The 20,769-nt window shown below is 35.5% G+C and overlaps 2 protein-coding genes across 2 annotated transcripts in view; one reads left to right on the top strand and one right to left on the bottom strand.

Annotated features, from left to right (window-relative positions):
* Nucleotides 1-20,769, bottom strand: part of LOC136831420 (uncharacterized) — a 550,888-nt gene that overhangs the window by 378,818 nt on the left and 151,301 nt on the right. Inside the window, exon 4 of the transcript XR_010850870.1 lies at nucleotides 6,414-6,473. The gene's annotated coding sequence lies outside the window, so the exon portion shown is untranslated. The remainder of the gene's footprint in view (nucleotides 1-6,413; nucleotides 6,474-20,769) is intronic.
* LOC136831430 (orcokinin peptides type B-like) overlaps nucleotides 1-20,769 on the top strand; it is a 71,777-nt gene that overhangs the window by 36,745 nt on the left and 14,263 nt on the right. The window lies entirely within an intron of this gene.

Raw genomic sequence — 20,769 nt, 5'->3', positions numbered from 1 at the left:
AGTCAGGTTTATCCACTTAGTTTCCGCACGAGTCTTCAATCCCAACGGGACTTGGGAGGGAACGAATCACTTTCCCCCGACCAATGAGGACGTTTGTTTTGACTGATATCGTGCTTGCAATCGGGGCCGTTTATTTTTCTGCTGTTTCCGCTGGTAACCCGATATCGCCGGGGCCTTAATTTGTTTGTTGTGAAGTTTTAAATCGAAGTGGAGCGAATAACACGCATCAAAAGACCCCCAGCGACTGGACTGCCTGCTTTATTTAGCGTTCACCGGAGACGTAAACTATTTTTGACCATCAGTTTTCTCATGGTAAGTTTCGCTAACGTTTATTGCTCAACTTTTCTTTATAAGGTACACGTTACGTCAGTTATACGCAATATGTATTAATGGCATTAATTGGCGGATCATGCCACAACCAGCTTCTGGGAACAATCGATAACATCCTTTGTTAAACATTCTCAGTGTTTTTAATACTGTGTCTCGACGGTTCATTAGCCGTTCTAGAACAGCCAGTTTAACGCAGTTCCGTTTTCCCGTTCAAATCTCCCAGCTACAATCAGAGGCGTAATGAGTGTGTTCACGGCTGTGAAATTAGCCGTTAAAGAGAGAGATATAAGCCATTAATTCACAGTTAACGCTGGATGCTGCTTCGCTGCTAAGATTTGTGCAGAAGGAAAATACTCGGGCCAGACTTGCGCGATTGGGCCAGTTCAGTTGGCAACACAGCTAGCTAGTACTTTTCATCACAGAAAATGACGAGAGATTTTGGATTACTTATTTTGCATAGTGCGGGCCAAAATCCATTTATCCGCATGTTTCATCTCAGGTTTTTTTTTCTTCTATAATTCGAATTCAGAGTGGCCGGATGAAATGCATTCAGATCGAGCTGCTTATCGACATTTCTGTCAATTAGAGTGGGAGATTTTCTGGAGCCAACGGGGTCACTCGATATGTCGGTTTCTTTTTCATTTTTTAGTTTTCCTCAAATTTTACTTTAACGGACGTTAAAAATTTCCACCTTTAATTTTAAGCATATCAGTCCATAACGTAACACGAAACAAAGGCACCACGAAGTACCTGTAATCTTTTGTAACAGTGACAATGAAAAAAAAATGTGAATTATAAAGCCGCTTCCATTCTCAGATTTTCACTTCTGAGTCCTCACAGTAGTCGTCACTGTCTGCACGGCCATACGGAAAGTAACTCCTGTGATCGATCAGTCAGTCACAAATCTGATATTTTGAAATGTTGAATACTGTAAGGTAATGAAAATTCTGACTTAAGTTTAGTCCCTTAGTGGATTTCGTCCAAAAGCTGACTCTTATACATGCTTCTCTGACAGACACTCTCCTCTTGTCAGAAAATTGTACGTATGACTTAGAGCTTAATCCCCTCCAATTCAGGCGAAAGGGAATAGTGAATATACTTCGGCTCCTACATCTATTGGATCGTTCAAATATTCTGATATGTGCATATAGCCATATCTATACCTATGCATCTGAAAGTGTATTCTACTACCGTTCAACACTGTTTCTATTTTCCTGTTCTACCCGATGAACATAAACCTTATTTTGTCAGTATCACGGCATTCCTTTTCGATCATTTTTAGAAAAAAGAGAGTATACGACAAAGATCCTGCAACACAGAAGAAATTAGAGCAATTGGCAATTTAAGATTTCATAATACAGAGGCCGTTGCCCAACTCCTGAACTACTTTTATTAAATACAAGTGTCCTGGCATTTGGTGAAGAAATTATGCACTTATACCCCTCTAGATTTAATGACAAGTTAAACTTGAAAAGTTTTCCGTCGCCCACACGCACACACACACACACACAGAGAGAGAGAGAGAGAGAGAGAGAGAGAGAGAGAGAGAGAGAGAGAGAGAGAGCATGGTACTTTGCCACCCTTATTCTTCATAATGTCGTTATGTCTTTCCCCTCTCTCTCTCTCTCTCTCTCTCTCTCTCTCTCTCTCTCTCTCTCTCTCTCTCTCTATTTTCTCTCGGGCACTTGAGCGTTTATTCAGGCAATTTTGCAGCTCCTCCTCTTTCCCTCTTATACGGAGGTCATTCGTCTCCTTTCCTAAAGCACCTAACAATATGCTGTTATAATTTTAGTGTTCGTAAAGTGAATGAAAGGATAACGAATATGCGTGCGAGAGTGAAATATTTGGGTGGACAAATAAGGGACACTTATTCATCATCGTTTTTCTTCATGTCTTTAAAACCTGTTTCTTGGTGTAAATATGTAAATGTATTTTCACATATATAATCACATTAATACATATATATATATATATATATATATATATATATATATATATATATATATATATATATATATATATATATCATATATTTCACATATATATATATATATATATATATATATATATATATACAGTACAAACACACACACACACACACAAATATATATATATATATATATATATATATATATATATATATATATATATATATATATATATATATATATATATATATATATCATATGTGTGTGTGAGTGCAATGAATGGTCAACAGAGCTTTCATCCACAATTCAGCAGCGATCGTTTTTAATATTTTTTTAGCCGCCTTCTGTTGAGGGAAACATCCAAACGTTGATATATATATATATATATATATATATATATATATATATATATATATATATATATATATATATATAATATACACACTTTTTTAATACAAATGCAAGAGTTCGTTATTATGGATTTCCAGCCATTTCATCTTGTGCCTCAGGTAAACAGGAGATAACAGCTACTGCACATTACTTTTTTATGCTTCCCTCTACAGTAAATATAAGGCTCCCATTACCTCCTGATCCTCTGTTACTTCTTTTGCACTGGGGCGTTTTTTTCTATAAATGAGACGGTATTATCTGCTACCAAATAGGAGGCTCTCTCTCTCTCTCTCTCTCTCTCTCTCTCTCTCTCTCTCTCTCTCTCTCTCTCTCTCTCTGTATATATATATATATATATATATATATATATATATATATATATATATATATATATATATATACATATATATATTAATTACTCTCTCTCTCTGTCTGTCTGTCTGTCTGTCTCTCTCTCTCTCTCTCTCTCTCTCTCTCTCTCTCTCTCTCTCTCTATATATATATATATATATATATATATATATATATATATATATATATATATATACATTATATATTAGTTACTCACTCCATCTCTCTCTCTCTCTCTCTCCCCCTCTCTCTCTCTCTCTCTCTCTGCTTTGTGGCATTCCTCTCCGTTCAACGCAGCTCTCCCAACATGATAATGACAATCAGCATACCATCATATTCGCCCTCAGTGTATGCATATTTATGTAAATGTCGTTCACTTTCTATTTAGTTCTCTCTCTCTCTCTCTCTCTCTCTCTCTCTCTCTCTCTCTCTCTCTCTCTCTCTCTCTCTCTCTCAGCCCAAATGAGCCGGTCCTTGAACGTCATTTGCACAAAACGGTGTGGGTGTCTTCGCCTGTTTGCTTTGAATTTAATAACGAATAACATCAGGTTATTTGCTGATAGTAGATGGATGTTTACCGAGTATCTTTGTTCTTTATGGTGTTTCCAACGTGTTCTACCTCTGAAGTTATCAAAGCAACTAGATTTTCATTTTTTTATTATCTTGTTCATTGCAGTTTTACTGAAATAGGGTTGCAGTAGCTTGCCAAAGGTCTCTGACGTTATTTGAAGAAAATTCAAAATGTAGCATTATTCTTCACTTGCAAATATTTTTCATCTTTTATTATTGATTCATTGCGGAAAATTATGTGTTTTTGCTTATCACCTACAGTATGAATGGCTGAAAACACTTCCATGAAGCCTATTGATTACAAATGGGCTTTTACTTGGTGAAAGATAATATAGTATGAACTAAAAAGTTATTCATTATCTATCTAATCATCTATCTGTATATATATATATACTTATATACATTGTATATGCACTGATAATACACACTATTTATACATATATAATATAGATGTGTCTGTGTGCCTATGCTAAGGATGGAAAACAGAGTGAAACAAATAAATAAACAAGCAACTTACAAGAGTGAGAACTTTTTTTGCATAAAAACCTTGTATGTATCTTAATAGTTTTGCATATTTTATCAGGTTACGTTGCATCTATTGCTGGTTTGAAACACTCTAAATAACGAACTTGGTCATGAAGGCCATAATTTTTCCATCATTAAAACACCCCATGCAATACAACTACAGCACAAGAGAAATGTCAGGCATGCAGTTTCGGGAAACAAATAAGCTAAACGAGTATTCTTATCAGAGATAAAATTGCCTGACAGGTATCTTCATATATTCAAGGTATCAAGGAGGCTGCTTGACAGGTGAATGCCGAAGCACTATTGTATTATATTTACCGAAAGGGGAATGCAAAACATACACCTGCCATACACGAGAGGCACTAAAATATATATATATATATATATATATATATATATATATATATATATATATATATATATATATAATATACATATTATATGCACATATATGCATATACATTTATATATATTATATATATATACATATATATATATATATGTATATAGGATGCATATCTACCGTGATAGAACTCTTGTAACAAAACTGAACAGGCCAGAAAATTGTTTCCTAAACACGTTCAACAATAAATCCTAGTGAACTAACTCTATATACATTGTCTGAACACCGACTTTAGTGAAAACTTGTGATCATTTATTTTCCTAACGTTCAAAGAGTTCTTGGTGACCAAAAAAGATACTTCTCTCTCTCTCTCTCTCTCTCTCTCTCTCTCTCTCTCTCTCTCTCTCTCTCTCTCTCTCTCTCTCTCTCTCTCAGATGTACAAAAAGTGGGACAAACGAGTAATAAGAATCCCATTAAAAATGGCGTTTCTGAATGGTTACTCAATGTCAACAGGTTTCTTTCATGATTTTCCAGTAAAAAGTTACTGTAAGTATAATGAACTTTAAGTATCTGGAGGGAATAAGAAATGAAATCTAAATTTCTTACTGTGAAAAGATTTACCTTAGTCTCTGCCTCACTTTGTAGTATAGCCCTCATTTTTGCTAGCCTGTGAGAGGACAGAGAATATTAAACCTATATTTCACTCTCTTCAAAAAAAGATCTTTGTTTATTCTACCGATACTTTCATTTACTTCACCATCTTCAAGAGCATTTCTTCATACCATATTAAATCATAAGAGAGCGCTCCCGCTCATAATAATAATAATAATAATAATAATAATAATAATAATAATAATAATAATAATAATAATATAAAAAGTCAGTTCTATAATATGTTATACCAACTTCCCTTCACTCATAGCAGTTAACACCTCTTCAAGTCAAATATGTAATTAACGGACAGCAAAAAATATATAAGCTAACATTAACAGCATTTTGTTTTATTTTTTATTTAACAGCATTTTGTTTTCTCTTTTACTGAGCATTAAAAGTATTTGGTATCTATTCCGACGCGTATCTAATAGGATGATCTCGTCATAAGTCAGTTAGTGAACTTATACAATTCGTCGAGTTCCTCGGGAAAAGTATTACTGTGTATACTGTTTATATGGAATTTGAATTCTCTCTCTCTCTCTCTCTCTCAATATATGTACATATTTTATACGAATAAACAATTAACAATGTCATCAGTACTTTGTAAATGGTTCATGTAAAAAAATGTACATGAACAGAGGAAGATATATATATATATATATATATATATATATATATATATATATATATATATATATATATATATATATATATATATATATATATATATATACTTTATCATGGGGATAACAACGTGGCATAAAATGTAAAGGAATATATATATATATATATATATATATATATATATATATATATATATGTGTGTGTGTGTGTGTGTGTGTGTGTGTGTGTGTGTAAATACATAGAATGGTTGCCGCAGTTCAATTTGTTGAGCCTAATCAAACTGCCTTTAAATATTTACTCGCACAATATAATTTTTCTCTCTATACTAAACATAAAATGTTTGCCTGCTGCCATAGTCAATTCCCTTTAAAAGGTAAAACTTTCGGATGACTTGCGAGGAAGACAGTTCAGATTTCAAACGGAGGTCTCGGATGTAATTTTCTAAATAATGACGGAGAATGGGAACGTTCCTTCACGGCTTCAGCCTAAAACAATACCCTATTAACAAAGAAAGGGTCTCTCGAAGCCTTCAGTACATTTACAAATATAACTGGGTACATTTACGTAATGCTGTTGAATACAGAATAATAAATAATAAGGCTACTATAAGAGTGAACCGGAGTAAATCGTTTTTTCATGTGGCAGTAATTAATCTACGTCATTAAATAATTACCTGCGTACTTCACGCACTTACCTTGACATGCAGGATCTTCCGTTCCCTTGAGTCGTTGAAAACTCGACCCACTGGAGAAACCTGGTTGAGAGAAAAGCATTCTTTTACTTTGTGAACTTCATACGAAATACATAGTGGGTAATGAACTACAGTATAAATCAATGAGCTGAAATATAAAAGCAAAGAAGCTGTCTTCAAGTAGAGAGGAGTGACAGAACAAAAATGAGACACCCGCAAAAGAACTGCTCTCCCTAAGAGTCGTTACGCTGTAAAAACAAGCTTTTTCCGGACAAAGCTCTTTTAAGCTGCAAGACACATAAGCATCTTTACGTCCCCGAAGCAGAGGAAAAAGACAGACGACCCCGACGTAACGTACGACGAATCGATCCCAGGGTCAGAGTAACCTGAACGGAAAGTGGGACTAAAGAGGATTTGTGTCATGCATCATTTCGATCGTGGATTAATAATGAGGTTGTGTTGCATTCGCGCGTTACCATTGTTGTCAGATTTTGTATGATTGTGGGAAAAGTCTTAGAACAGCGAGTTTGCCGGAGGATTATGGCCGTCCTACTAAAGAAGACCAGCTTTCTCCTTCACTGAATAGAAGAAGAAATCGCAATTTCTCTGTTCTCTCCCGAATTTAGAATTATGAGTTTCCCTGTTTTACTGAGTAGTACAGTTCGTCGTCTTTATAACTTCTCTTTCTTGTGATTATCATTAGTGCTAAGTTTTCAGCTTCTTTGTTAGGAAGTTAACCAAGGGCACAGTGGATAATACATAGGAATAAACTATCCTAATCATAAATTATTATCCCTCTCAAACACAAACCTCAAGTTTTGAGAAGCGGATTCAATCAGGTTTTTAACTTTTCGACTCCTCCCAGGCCCATGGGACTGACATATGGGGAGGCTGACATTATTTTTCAAGTTAAAAATACCCTTTTCCTTTTCTTTTCCTTGATATTTTTTTTTTAGCTTTCAGAAATCATTCTACCTAACTCAGTACTGATAAGGTGAGACAGACAGCAGTCTTCAGAGGCAGACTAACATAAAAAACAAGAACATCTTCGAGGATTAATTGTCAAGAATAACAAACAAGATAAAACAAAAAGTGGGAAGCAATGGCGAAGATGCCAGGCCCATAGTAACAAAGCTAGAAGTAAGGGAAAGGGAGGAAATATCACAATAAAAAGTAAGAGGTAGAATAACCTGAGCAAAAACACCCTTAAACGAATTTAATCAGAAATAGAGTAAGAATCCTACCAAAGAGTAATTGATTCTGATCTCATGGAAGTCCGTAATAACGTATAAATTAATGATTAACTCAAAATACCTTAGTTTCCTTTAAGAGGGATGAAAGGGAACAAGACATGACAGGAAACTGTGTAAGATTTCAGTCATGTTTAGAGGTGAATTCTAAGTACAGATGCAAAGACTCTGCCCTCTTCAGAAGTAGAGAGTTCTGAAATTGAAGCTAGTCACCCCTAGGAATGGTTTTTCAAGCATGCTGCCTATTTGAATGGTTTTATACGCTGCGTATGGAAAAGGTTTTAATATGCTGCGTATGAATATGGCTTTATATGGTGCATATGTGAATGGAAGTATATGGTGCATATGTGAATAACTGTACTTATGCAGAGAAATAGATTAAGAAAAGAAATTGAAACTCAAGACCAAGATCATTATAAAATTCATTCAACCAAGGATAAGTCTTATCTGACCTTAATATCTGGTTTTCTCTGCCGATTTTGAAAAAAAAATAGTGAGAGCATTAACAAACTTGAAAACAGGAAGATTTTACCCACTCCCCCGCTTTCTGAGGCATCCAGCTTGAAAGTTATTCCTGAAATTCACCTATTATAAGGAAGTGTCTTTAGTAGCAGGTATTTTCCAAAAAATTCACCTTCTGAAAGGAATTATCTATAGAATTATGTAAACGTTTGGCATGTAAGGGGATCAAGATTATTATACGTATACGAGTAAAAATAATATCACTTACCATTTTTGAAAGTGAAATTGTGACAGCAATGTCTTAGCTCAAACGATAAAAAGCTATAGACTGAAAACAAAAAATAGATGGGTATTAAAGGAAGAGATCAAGCAGTAAGAAATAAACTGACAATCATTGCAAGAGAATACAAAGTATAACTAATAGCACGTTTCTGTGACCTTTCAGGGACTCATTTCATTACAAATGACTACAGAATTGGAGACGTTATTCTCAGCTAAATTGGTTTTTGCATCCAAAAAATCCAAAAGTAACGAACGAGGTTTAATCTCAGAACTATACAAAGAATCACTGAAGCAAAATATCAAAAGACTGACTGTCACAACAGATTTAATTATTCCACATATTTCACGATTTTTCCACGATGTATAAAATTATGACATATAATTTGCAACTTGTTTCAGATGAGTCGTTTCGCACGAGTGCAAATTCTGACGACGTGTGTTTCAGCTCGGCGTTAATTAAATGACAGCGGACCCCTGCTTTACTAAGGCAAAAAAAAAAAGCGGAAATAACTCTGAGCATACAAGCACTTTGCATGAGTGACGAAGTCATCCAAAGACTTAGTAAGGATTTAATTAAGGTGATGAATCCAGGACGATCTAAAGAGAGTGCAATGATGCAATCTGAAACCGGTGTCCTTTTCCTCTCCATTCCGAAGCAAGTCTTCTTTGCTCAAAAATAGTTGTCTCTTTGCCAGGTCTCTTCCAAGGGCACATCAGCACTGAAAAGGTGTTGAACTGTTTTTCGTGGTACGAAAATGTGGATGAACTTACTTCTGTTGTTTCTATCAGTATGTTCTGGAATGTTTTTCGTAAGCCTTACCTACCTTATATGTAACTGCTAAAGCAGAGAGAGAGAGAGAGAGAGAGAGAGAGAGAGAGAGAGAGAGAGAGAGAGAGAATAAGCCTTTCCAAACAAATTACTTACAATCGAGGTTAATTTTTAATGTAAAATGGCATAGCATACTCCTTTACAGGGTGCAGAACCCTCATATCAATAATATATATATATATATATATATATATATATATATATATATATATATATATATATATATATATTGATTATATATTGATACATATCTCTCTCTCTATACAAACACACACACACACACACACACACACACATATATATATATATATATATATATATATATATATATATATATATATATATATATATATATATATATATATATATATATATATATATAAAGGCCAACGATTAGCAAGAATATAGAATCAAGACAAAAGTTCCTAACTGTTGCTGGTCTGAACAACACTTCCGTGAAGAGGTCAACCCTAACAAGCAAATGGAACTTGTCCCGTGGATGTGCCAACACTACCATAGACTCCAACTCAACAGCACTTCACGCACTGAAGCCACCACCTCCACATCTACTATCATTTTTATACACACACATATACATGCATTCAAGCTTTACTTCCCGTTGCCTCTGTAGCTGAAGAGGAAACCAATTAGTGAGACAAAAATCAAATGTTTTGTTATTCTGGAACATAGAAATTACGCCTAAGGCTAAGCGCTGGGACCTATGAGGTCGTTCAGCACTAAAACTGGAATTTACAGTAAAAGGCTTGAAATTTATAACAGGAAGAAAACCTCGCAGTTGCATAATGAATCAATTGTTAGGAGAGGGTGGAAAGTAAGATGGAAGAAAGAGAATGTAAACGGAGGTACAGTGAAAGGAATGTAAGGGGTTGCAGTTAGGGGCCGAAGGGACGCTGCAAAGAACCTTAAGTAATGCCTACAGCGCACCGCATAAGGTACACTTACGACACTACCCCCGGCGGGGTTTTGTTATTCTAAAACCGTCGCTCTAAACCTCTAGGTTTGATCAGCATGTCTGACAACCTTTGAAGAGGCACAGCCTATGGAGTACTAACGTAACGACAAAAATGTCATTGAATCAGGTAAACACATACAAACATACACACCATCATACATATGTACGTATGTATGGCTCTTCTTGTCATTCACATGTCATTTCCAGTAATCGTTCTCGCAATCTTATCATTTTTTTACAAAAATCAAAAGCTGTGAAAAGGACCTCTCTCAAGCATGCATTAACCGAGTCTGAGAAGCCTATCACAGAAAAATGGAGGAGGAATATCTTGGATGTGTATTTTTGAGTTATTCGTCTGCAAATCATTTTATCTATTCGTATATTTAATCATTCATGATTAATCATTCATTAATTTCAACTCAGACAAGGTAATGACTGTCGAATGAATCTTGCAAAGTCAGACGCATTTCCACAGATATTTCCGGTACGTCTAATTCCCTTTGCGAATTCCTGATAGCTTTGAGAGAGAGAGAGAGAGAGAGAGAGAGAGAGAGAGAGAGAGAGAGAGAGAGAGAGAGAGAGAGAGAGAGAGAGAGAGATTATTTTAAGACAATCTCTTTCCTAAATCAGCCTTGCTAGAACTAAATCAGGACACTGATCATTCGATCACAATTACTTGGTGAATTCAATTACTTCGTGTGATGAAATAAAAAAAATCTGAGAAAGTCCTGGCTGTAAAGACTTTAATTGCATTTTTTGTGTCTGTGATAGCAATCTCTCTCTCTCTCTCTCTCTCTCTCTCTCTCTCTCTCTCTCTCTAGCTATTAGCGTTAACGTTGATTAACCTAATGAAAGAAAGTAAGGGCTAAATTAATTAACCAATGAAAAGAGATGCTTTTCATGTATATATTCATATATATATATATATATATATATATATATATATATATATATATATATATATATATATATATATATATATATGCTTTACAGGAGAAGTCTAATCAATTATTAGGGGAATATTCCAGACAAGAAAGGAAAGATTCTATTTCAGAGCTGCAATAGTTATAATAAAAATCAATTACTTCGTTACTTCAATACGCCTCTTCTATTTGCTTTATCGAATTTGAGCAGCATTTAATGTCAGATCCTTCGCCATCACTTTCCAACATTTTTCCTTTTTTTTCGCTTTTCTTCCTATATCGTTCAAAGTATGCTAGGATTGTTATTTATTTATTTGTTCTTCCTTAAAGGTCAACCTGCTTGCACTGATATACATTCAGTCATTACCTTTACTCTGAAATAATTTCCTTTTTACAATTTAACTCGTATATCTTACGTTCTCGTCTATTGACACTAGTTTTAATTACGAAATATCAAACTCGGGTTAAAATGAAATATTATTTGCATTCTTTATTTGCAATGGCTCTGACAAATTCTTTTGTATCTCTTGCTTGCTCTCTACTGAATATATGCTGCAGCTCTTTGACAACAATATGAATGTTGTCTTTGGTGACCAAAAAATAATAAATCAAAAACTAATGTTGAGATCCGACCAATACTCTTCAAAAGTCAACATGCAACATGCAGACGTGATTTCTCCAGGGTTTAAGCTATTCAGACTGATAGTGGCACTTTAAACAATTTGCAAGTTGATTATGTTATGTTAGTAAAAACAAAAACACTAAAAAACATCAGCAGCATTACAAAGAGTATTATAAAAAGAATTTTGAGTCAATTAGATTGTAATACATGCAAACTGTCCATTCCAATCGGATAACGGGTCATTGTCGAAGAGGTGATTCAATAAGAAATTAATCTAGAAGCTAAAAATAGACAAAAGAAATACTGTTAGTATTCTCTCACATTAGAGTAATGCGTCAGAGATGGTCAATAAAAGGTCATTCCCGCCTACACTCGGACATAGTTCTCGACATTGGTTCGGCCATGTTGATCTGCAAATAGAAAAGCTATCGAAGTTTTGATACATAATTCACCGCGGCCCTTTCGGGCGATGCCTCCAAAGGCCGCTGCCTGAGCAGGATCAAAATAATTATTGTTCCGCTAAAGGAGAACCAAGCTCATGTCGAAGTGGTGCGTGTGGCACAGATTTCATACTTCTCCACTGGGAGACGTGAGTGTTTCCTCCATGCGTAACTTCTGCAATACATCCTTTGCGAGTAGATAATATGTTTCAGATGGATTTTTACTGATACACCATTATTTTACAAATACCTACCGAATAAGCTCGGTTTAACTTTAGCAGGAATAAAAACTGCCAATCATCCGGTTAAAAGAGACAGCTGAGAAATTTGATCCCCTAAATTACAACAGAAAAAGATGAATCACGAGTAATTTCAGTATGTTCTTGAAACTTCTATAACCAAACCGTTTGCACCGGTGGATATGACCAACCATTCAAAGGTAATTTCAGAGATAAAGACACCGTTCATGAGATTAATCACTCTACGGACGGGCCAATTTCCGTTTGGATAAGCGAATCTGCTCAAGATCAGTTAGCGAAGTTGATTGAATCGAAAGCGGCTGTCCCTTGTCAACAGAAGCAACGCTGTCAGTTTCGGTACGTGATGATGACACGTATTGGCCTAAACTGGAGAGAGTTGTTATCCCTGCCAAGAGAAACGGCTGAGTAATTAATGGGGACAAGGCATAATCTTTCCCAAAATTATAGTGCTGTGCCGCTGTCATACAACTTGCATAGTTAATTATGAATGCTGCTTACACCTCGGTTAAAGTATTTCGCTAGTGTAACATCAAAGTTAGCGTTGGCTCAATCTAATTTTCTTGCGAAAAATCTAAGAAAACAGTGCTCCCCTAAATGAGAAAGTCATAGGGAATATTTAGTGTTAGGTCTCTCAGAATAAATCATTCCTTTTCTTAATGCATTTTATTCATTATACGTAAAAACATACAAATTAATTACAGGTTACCAAATAGAGCCTGTATATACAGTATATGTGTATACATATGTATGTAAGTGTGTGTGTGTGTACAATTACATCACTATAGTCAGAGATATCATAACCACACAGACTTGCTCATTTTCTCAATAAATCGTCGCTATTTTATCTACATAGCCTTTTATCATAACCCATTAAAGAAAAAGAAGTCTTTTGACTCTTTTACGTATCAAATTCTGATCGAACTTCGACGTCAGACCGTTTTTACGTCACACACACGCGCGCGCCTATACACACACACACACACACACACACACACACACACACACACACACACACACAGGAAAAAGACATAATTGAATCAGGCTCGGCTACTCGGGCATCGGCGATTTCTATGAGATGAAAGGCTTCGTTAGCGCCGCTCTGTGCCTCAGAGCGGCGAAGAATTTTGGTGGCAAAAAAAAGGAGACGATTTTGAATGCAGTCGTCGTGCATTACGTGATCACCTTTTACGGAGTTCGTTATGTCTCTCTCTCTCTCTCTCTCTCTCTCTCTCTCTCTCTCTCTCTCTCTCTCTCCCCCGTCGCTAGCGCCGTGATAAGACAGTGTTCACAGAACTTCTTCTGAATGGTCAGTTAACTTATTGTGATGTAAAATTATTTTTACGTACTTTGTTAAAACATTTTCGAAAAATGAGAGAGAGAGAGAGAGAGAGGACCAGAAAATATGACAATTTTTATTCGGTCACTGTATGCGAAACAGATTTGACAACCTGATCGAGATTTCCACTTTTACCTGAACCTTCTGCACTTTGCCATTTATACAAGAATTCCACAGATAGTCGAAGGTAGTGATCTTTTTTAGCACCTCTCTCTCTCTCTCTCTCTCTCTCTCTCTCTCTCTCTCTCTCTCCACTTTCCGGAGTGACGTTTTATTCAGATAACTAAAAGCTTTCTCGAGAGCGCTGTTTGTCCTGGCGATGGAGACGACCGTTCTTCACACGCAAATCTACCTCGGAGAAAACCCCTCCCAAAGGTCACAACATGACATTTTGCTCCGCCGCTCTTTCCCGGGTGATTAAAAAGACTCATATGTATTAGGAATGCCGAGACGTGAAGTTCTGCTCTTACGTTTTGTGTGACGCGAGGATGTTCTACTGTAAATTTCTTATTGGAGTTGGTTTAAATGTCCGCGGTAATGTGCTGGCAAAATTTCTAAGGATAGCAAATGAGATGTGGAGCATCTCAGCGCTTACTATATATGTTTTCGTTTCATTTCTTGCAGAATGGTAAAAGTCCTACAAATAGATCAGTTTAGTTGGAAATCGATTTTCTAATAGAAGTCCTACAAAAGATATGCATCGCTCAAAAACAGGCCAATCTATAATAATCGTACATCGATTTTCTGATAGGAGTCCTACAAAAGATATATATCTCTGCTAAAAAATAGGTCAGGTTATAGCAGTGGGAAATCGATTTTCTGACAGAAGACCCTCAAATCGGAATTACTAAGAGTGAGCGCCGTGTTTATTTCAGGATAATTGCTCTTAAATTAGGAAAATTATTTCGCAATGAACACGAACGTGAAGTCTACCTGATAACTTACCTCTGCTATCGAACAAAATGACTAATTTTACATCAAAACTCCTTTCAAATTATTTCTTTTATTCAAATCGTGTTTCAGGAATGTAGCAATCATTTGACTTTCTCTTTAATGAATGCGTCCTCGTGACTCACATCTCCCCTATTCTCGAAAATATTGTCGTTTCATCCCAGATGCAGAGTGTTTTTGATAAGCGTAACAGGCTTCCTTACGTCACTGACGAAACATGATTTATTATTCACAGAAAGGTTTTGAAATCAACGCTCTGTGTGTTATGCACTACGTAATTCTATTCGGTTTCTCACTTCAGTCTCCAAATTTATTCTTTGTTACTGATTTTGTACTTTTCCTCTTGATTGTAATTTAAATCAGCTTAAACATCCTGCCAGAAAATTTCATCAGTCTCTCTCTCTCTCTCTCTCTCTCTCTCTCTCTCTCTCTCTCTCTCTCTCTCTCTCTCTCTCTCTCTCTCTCTCTCTTTTTTACATATAACATGGAACCAGAAAAGATTACTGTTCAGACATCAAAAAGAAATGGTCATAAGATCATGCTTTGTAGACCTTCCCATTTTCTAGAAAGAAAAGAAACATATGGTACCACCGCCTTTGATGCTCTACGGGGGAGACTAAATTCAAGTCGAAAAAAATAAGACCAATTTTGAGATTCCGGTGGATGTTCAAAACAGCTTTTAAATCAGTATGGTACCGGGAATATTGATGATGGTTCGTTATACGCTGAATCTTTTGCCAAAGATCTTTTGGCGTCCATTTTTTCCCTTTAAAAATCAAAGATTCATGGAAAAAATTTATTCATTCCCCAGTTCCTACTGCAGCGTGTCATAATAATAATAATAATAATAATAATAATAATAATAATAATAATAATAATAATAATAATAATAATAATAATCTAAACGATAAGTATCATTTCATATGTAACAAAGAACAGCAGTGTGACATAATAATAATAATAATAATAATAATAATAATAATAATAATAATAATCTAAAAGATAAGGATCATTTAATATGTAACAAAGAATAGCTTGATTGTTACGAACAAAAATTCCCTCACGAGAAGTGCTGCACTAAATGCGCTCTTGGAAAATCTATTATGTAAGCGTCATTCACTCTCACAATACGAAGAGTCTAAATGCAGCATTGAGAGACATTATATTCATTAGCATTCCTCCATGAAATTAGAACTTTTTTCGTTTACATTCTGGAGCAATTATGGAGAGAGAGAGAGAGAGAGAGAGAGAGAGAGAGAGAGAGAGAGAGAGAGAGATACGTGTGTATGAATATGCATATACATACATACATACATGTGTGTGTCTGTGTGCATTCTGGTAATGTGTAAGCTCAAAACTTTCCTTTTACATAGAGCGAAATATGTAAACTTTACGAATGTGACCATAAAGATGATACAATAGCAACAGGTACGAGTACAAATAAAAGAGGCGTCAAGCTGGGGCACATATATAAAAGGAAGTATACAAAACTATCCGCACAATTATTCTTCATGGTTTCCCACTACTTCTGGTTAACGCGTTACGAAAAATTCTTCAATAAAAATTTTTTTTTTTTTTTTCTTTAGAAATTGCGTTATAACTTTTTTAATAAATCTTGTTTGCTGGATAGTAGCTTACGTGACTTGTCTTAAGCGCCAATGAAATCTTTGGAATTGTGCGGCCATTCGTTTTCGTCTGTGTACATACGAACTTCAGCAATTCAATCAGCCCCTGAAGTGATACTGCTTGTTATTTTTTCTAAATCGCTGTGTATTTCAATCTAATATGATTCCATTTCCATTTACATTTAGAGTCGTCAGTGCCTCTTCTTCACTGAGTCTTCTATGTCTTCAGACTTCAAGTCCGTAAGAATTCGGGCTCCGCGGAATCCTTAATGTGTTTAAACACGCCGTGTCAAGAGTTCGGCTCCATGGGTGTGCAGAGGGAAGCAGCTCAGCTTTTTTTTTTAGTATGCTGTGCCTTTGATGAGAATTTCTCTTGTGCAAGTTCTTTTTCTTGTGGGCACAGGGTCGAATGTCTACATTTAGTTGCCAGATTATTCATACAGAACTACTAGATATTCACAATCTAGTAGTTCTTCCTGAATAATCTAGGTGACCGGCTGTGCAGAGGTAAGAAACTTAGTTTCTTCTAGTATCCTGTGCCTTTTATAGGGATTTCTCTTGTACAAGAGATTTATGATGTGGGCACATGGTTGCATATCTAAACATATTTTCTAGATCATTCCAACAAAACTACTAGATACCCAATACCTGGTAGCTGGAATATCTAGGTGACCGGCTGCGCAGAGGGAAGAAGTTTACGTTATTCTAGTATGCTGTTCCTTTTATGAAGATTTATCCTGTACAAGCGTTGTGTTATATGGGCACATGGTCAGATATGTAGGTCTATTCTCAAAGATGTCGATCTTCTAGTTGGACTACATCTAGATATTCGGCTATGTACCTAATGACGACTGTCTTGTACTACAGGAATTTCTTTCAAAGGGATAATAGAGAAGATATGCTTCCTGCTTCTGGCGGTCATCTAGATTAATACAAGAGGATTATCGGTATTATATATATATATATATATATATATATATATATATATATATATATATATATATATATATATATATATATACACATATATCTACTGAAAGTGTCAGCAAACGCCGCACGGAAGATAGGTCTTGTACGTAAGGCCTCATACATTTATAACGGATATAATCAGTGCAACCTTTCGTAGGCCATTTGTCCTTCCTTAGCTAGATTACTTCCGGTGTAGATGTCTGCTTCTGCCAGAGATTTATCTCTTTTAGATGGAGTGGGTCGTTGTGGTAGGTTTCTGTTTCCTAACATCAGCAGTTATGGCTTGGACCATCGACGGATGGTCTCTTGTTTGTAAATTTTTCAGAAGTTGTATACGAACCGAGATCTTTCACATTCACAGTTGATCTCTGATTCTCTTGTCCTACCGAGAGCAACCATATTTGCTGAACAGCAGCACCATCATGCAGTAAATGTGCCTCGCTGTCGTACTTTTCAGTACCAGAAGTCTTGTATTCCTCACACCCTTGAACTGTGGAACAGTCTCCCTAAGGATGTTGCGCAACTGGAGCTTCAAAATTTCAAGCGAAGACGCAATGCATTACTGCCCTAAAACTATTCGCCTTGTATTTTAATAATTAACTTACATTTTTAATTTATTTATTTACTAATTTTTTATATTTCTCCTCTCTAATAACTGATCTCGTCTTTCTGTATTTCCTATCACCGTATGTTTCCTCTTTCATATGAACACCAGATTCTTTGTAAGCTTCAATTTCATGATAAAGGTTCCTGGCTTCTTGTTCCATTTGAATAGGGTTCATCTTCTAAATAATAATAATAATAATAATAATAATAATAATAATAATAATAATAATAATAATAATAATAATAAATCCTCAATTTACTTTCATGGTGCATCTTTCCTTTAACTTTGCTGACCACACACACACACACACACATATATATGTGTGTGTGTGTATATGGTCAGAGAAAGAAAAGGAAAGATATATCTATATATATACTATATATATAGTCTGTATTTAAAGCCTTAGACAGTTGTTATTAACTAAACTACAGTATTCGTATATTTCCCACGAAAATACGCCTAGGAAAGCAAAAAATAGAAAAAAACATTATTAAAATGGTTATAACCTTGCGAGTTTTACAAAAATTAAGGCTTTGGCTGTAATTTCGTGCTGAGAAAAAAACGACTAATGCAGGCACTCTTATACAATATACAACTCGACGGTCACTGGTTACCAATACGTTTCACAGCAATATTTCTGATCAAAGAATAAATTGCTGAAGCAAACGATCAACGAAGATGAATAGAGAAAAGAAAATACCTTCACGAAAATACGCAATGATCAATATTTACTCAGAATTTGCCCTTCGACGATTCTCTTTTGTTTACTCCAAATAATACCTGAACCAACATGATCGTCCATTCACGGGAATCATAATCAGGTCAAATTGCATAAAAAATAAATAACTCGCTCGTGTTAGTCGAAGTCAAAACAGGATAGGCAGAGAATATAAGGTGAAGATTGTAGGAATACTAGTAAAATATCCAGTAAATTTCTCTCTTCCTGTTCATATGTACCTGACTGAGTAAAACTGCGGTGTCGATGTCGATTCAACAGCATGAATAAATTTCGCTTTGCTTTTTGTTAATTTTCAGCATAGCTTTTTCCAGTTCTACAACGGCAATGAAAAGTTAGTAATAAATAGAATAATCAATCAATTGACAATCTCATTTTATTCTTGGATTTAGTTTGGTCATGTTCATCAACCAATTCTGCTCCCATTATTGTCTTTAATCCTCTCATATTTTTGTTTTGTATTGTTCCCTTTGCTTATTTTTATTCTGATAATAATGTTGCTTACTTTACATCTGTTCTGCCTTTTCATTTCTCTTTCAAAAACGCAGCATCATTTCACTTCTTGATTTATTCTTTACATATTTGTATGACCTGAAACCTTCTAATTTGGTTTCTTTAACTGCTAGTATTCTCCTTTCTAATCATAATCTTTACTTCGATTCGTTCATATTCTTCACTAAGTCTGCACTCTTCTCACTGTTCTTTTAGCATTTTGACTTTGTGTTCTCATTGATAGTCATTATTGTCTTCACATTTACAAGTGCTAACATGAATTCTTTTCTACCTCTGTTTCTAATTAGCTATTTGACTTTCCCACAATTCCATCGCCCCTAATCCCCTCTCTCTCTCTCTCTCTCTCTCTCTCTCTCTCTCTCTCTCTCTCTCTCTCTCTCTCTCTCTCTCTCTCTCTCTACCTTCTACTGCAAGACCAGGCGACTCTTCCTTAAACATTTGCAGGAGGAATCAAACCAACATAATGTTGAAGGAACACTACTAGCCTTCTCGCCTGACACAGATGTGTTGATCAGCACTCTCTCTCTCTCTCTCTCTCTCTCTCTCTCTCTCTCTCTCTCTCTCTCTCTCTCTCTCTCTCTCTGCTGCCATAAAGTCCCGCTGATATTCTGCATAAATCCTTTATTCATCAGCACCTCTTTTCAAGCAAAAATAATTATCTTTCTCTCTAAGGCTTACAGCTATAAAATTTTAACCCTCCTTCCATGACGAATATAAAATGTTATGCTCCAAGTAAAAGGGTTATGAAAGACATCATTGTACATTAGTAATGTGGAGAGTAGAGTAATTATCAAATATTCAAAACGAAAAAGAGCTCTTTCATGTGAATTACAAAAGAAAGGGTTATTAAATATGTAAGGGAGGTTTTTTACTGACGCTTCAAAACAAGTGAAAAGGAATGATATATTACCTGAGCAAAGGAAAGCTAACTTTCACTGAGCTCTCTCTCTCGCTCTCTCTCTCTCTCTCTCTCTCTCTCTCTCTCTCTCTCTCTCTCTCTCTCTCTCATCAGTACCCATATACTCGTAAAATTAATGAGATGATTTTACTTTTCTAGTTTCCATTATAAGTTGGTCTCATAAGTAGCATGCCATTAATACTCATTACTCCTCACCGCAATTAGCCCGTAAGAAAATGAAGACATTCATTCTGGCAGAATGAATAAAATTGACGATGTTGACAAAATTATTTATCGTCTTCCAATGGTCCCAAATCGTTTACCAATAAAATCAACACTAGTTTTTTCAATATCTGTTTCAACTTCAAGCGCTCCCTTCAATTATTACCTCTGTAAATTGTAACAACTATTATTACTTAACAAAGGCCGATGGGAACGGTAATCTAAGAATGCAATCAGAGGAACAGTTACGAATGTTCTGACCCAAAAGGAGTCAACAGAGGAGGAGATAGCATCGCTTCTTGAGTGATGGTGATATATGGAAATCGTTGAGAACAAAAGAATAAAGCGAATACCAGAGCAGGATAGGCAAAAGGAAGACAAAGACCGCTTACCATAACAAGGATTTCCTTCATGAACTCAAAGAACATTGACTTCAATATATTAAAAAGGAAAAAAATTAT

Source organism: Macrobrachium rosenbergii, chromosome 4 (assembly GCF_040412425.1).
Source record: "Macrobrachium rosenbergii isolate ZJJX-2024 chromosome 4, ASM4041242v1, whole genome shotgun sequence".
NCBI lineage: Eukaryota > Metazoa > Arthropoda > Malacostraca > Decapoda > Palaemonidae > Macrobrachium > Macrobrachium rosenbergii.
The sequence above is the reverse complement of the archived record's forward strand: the minus strand, read 5'-3'. Positions and strand labels throughout refer to the sequence as shown.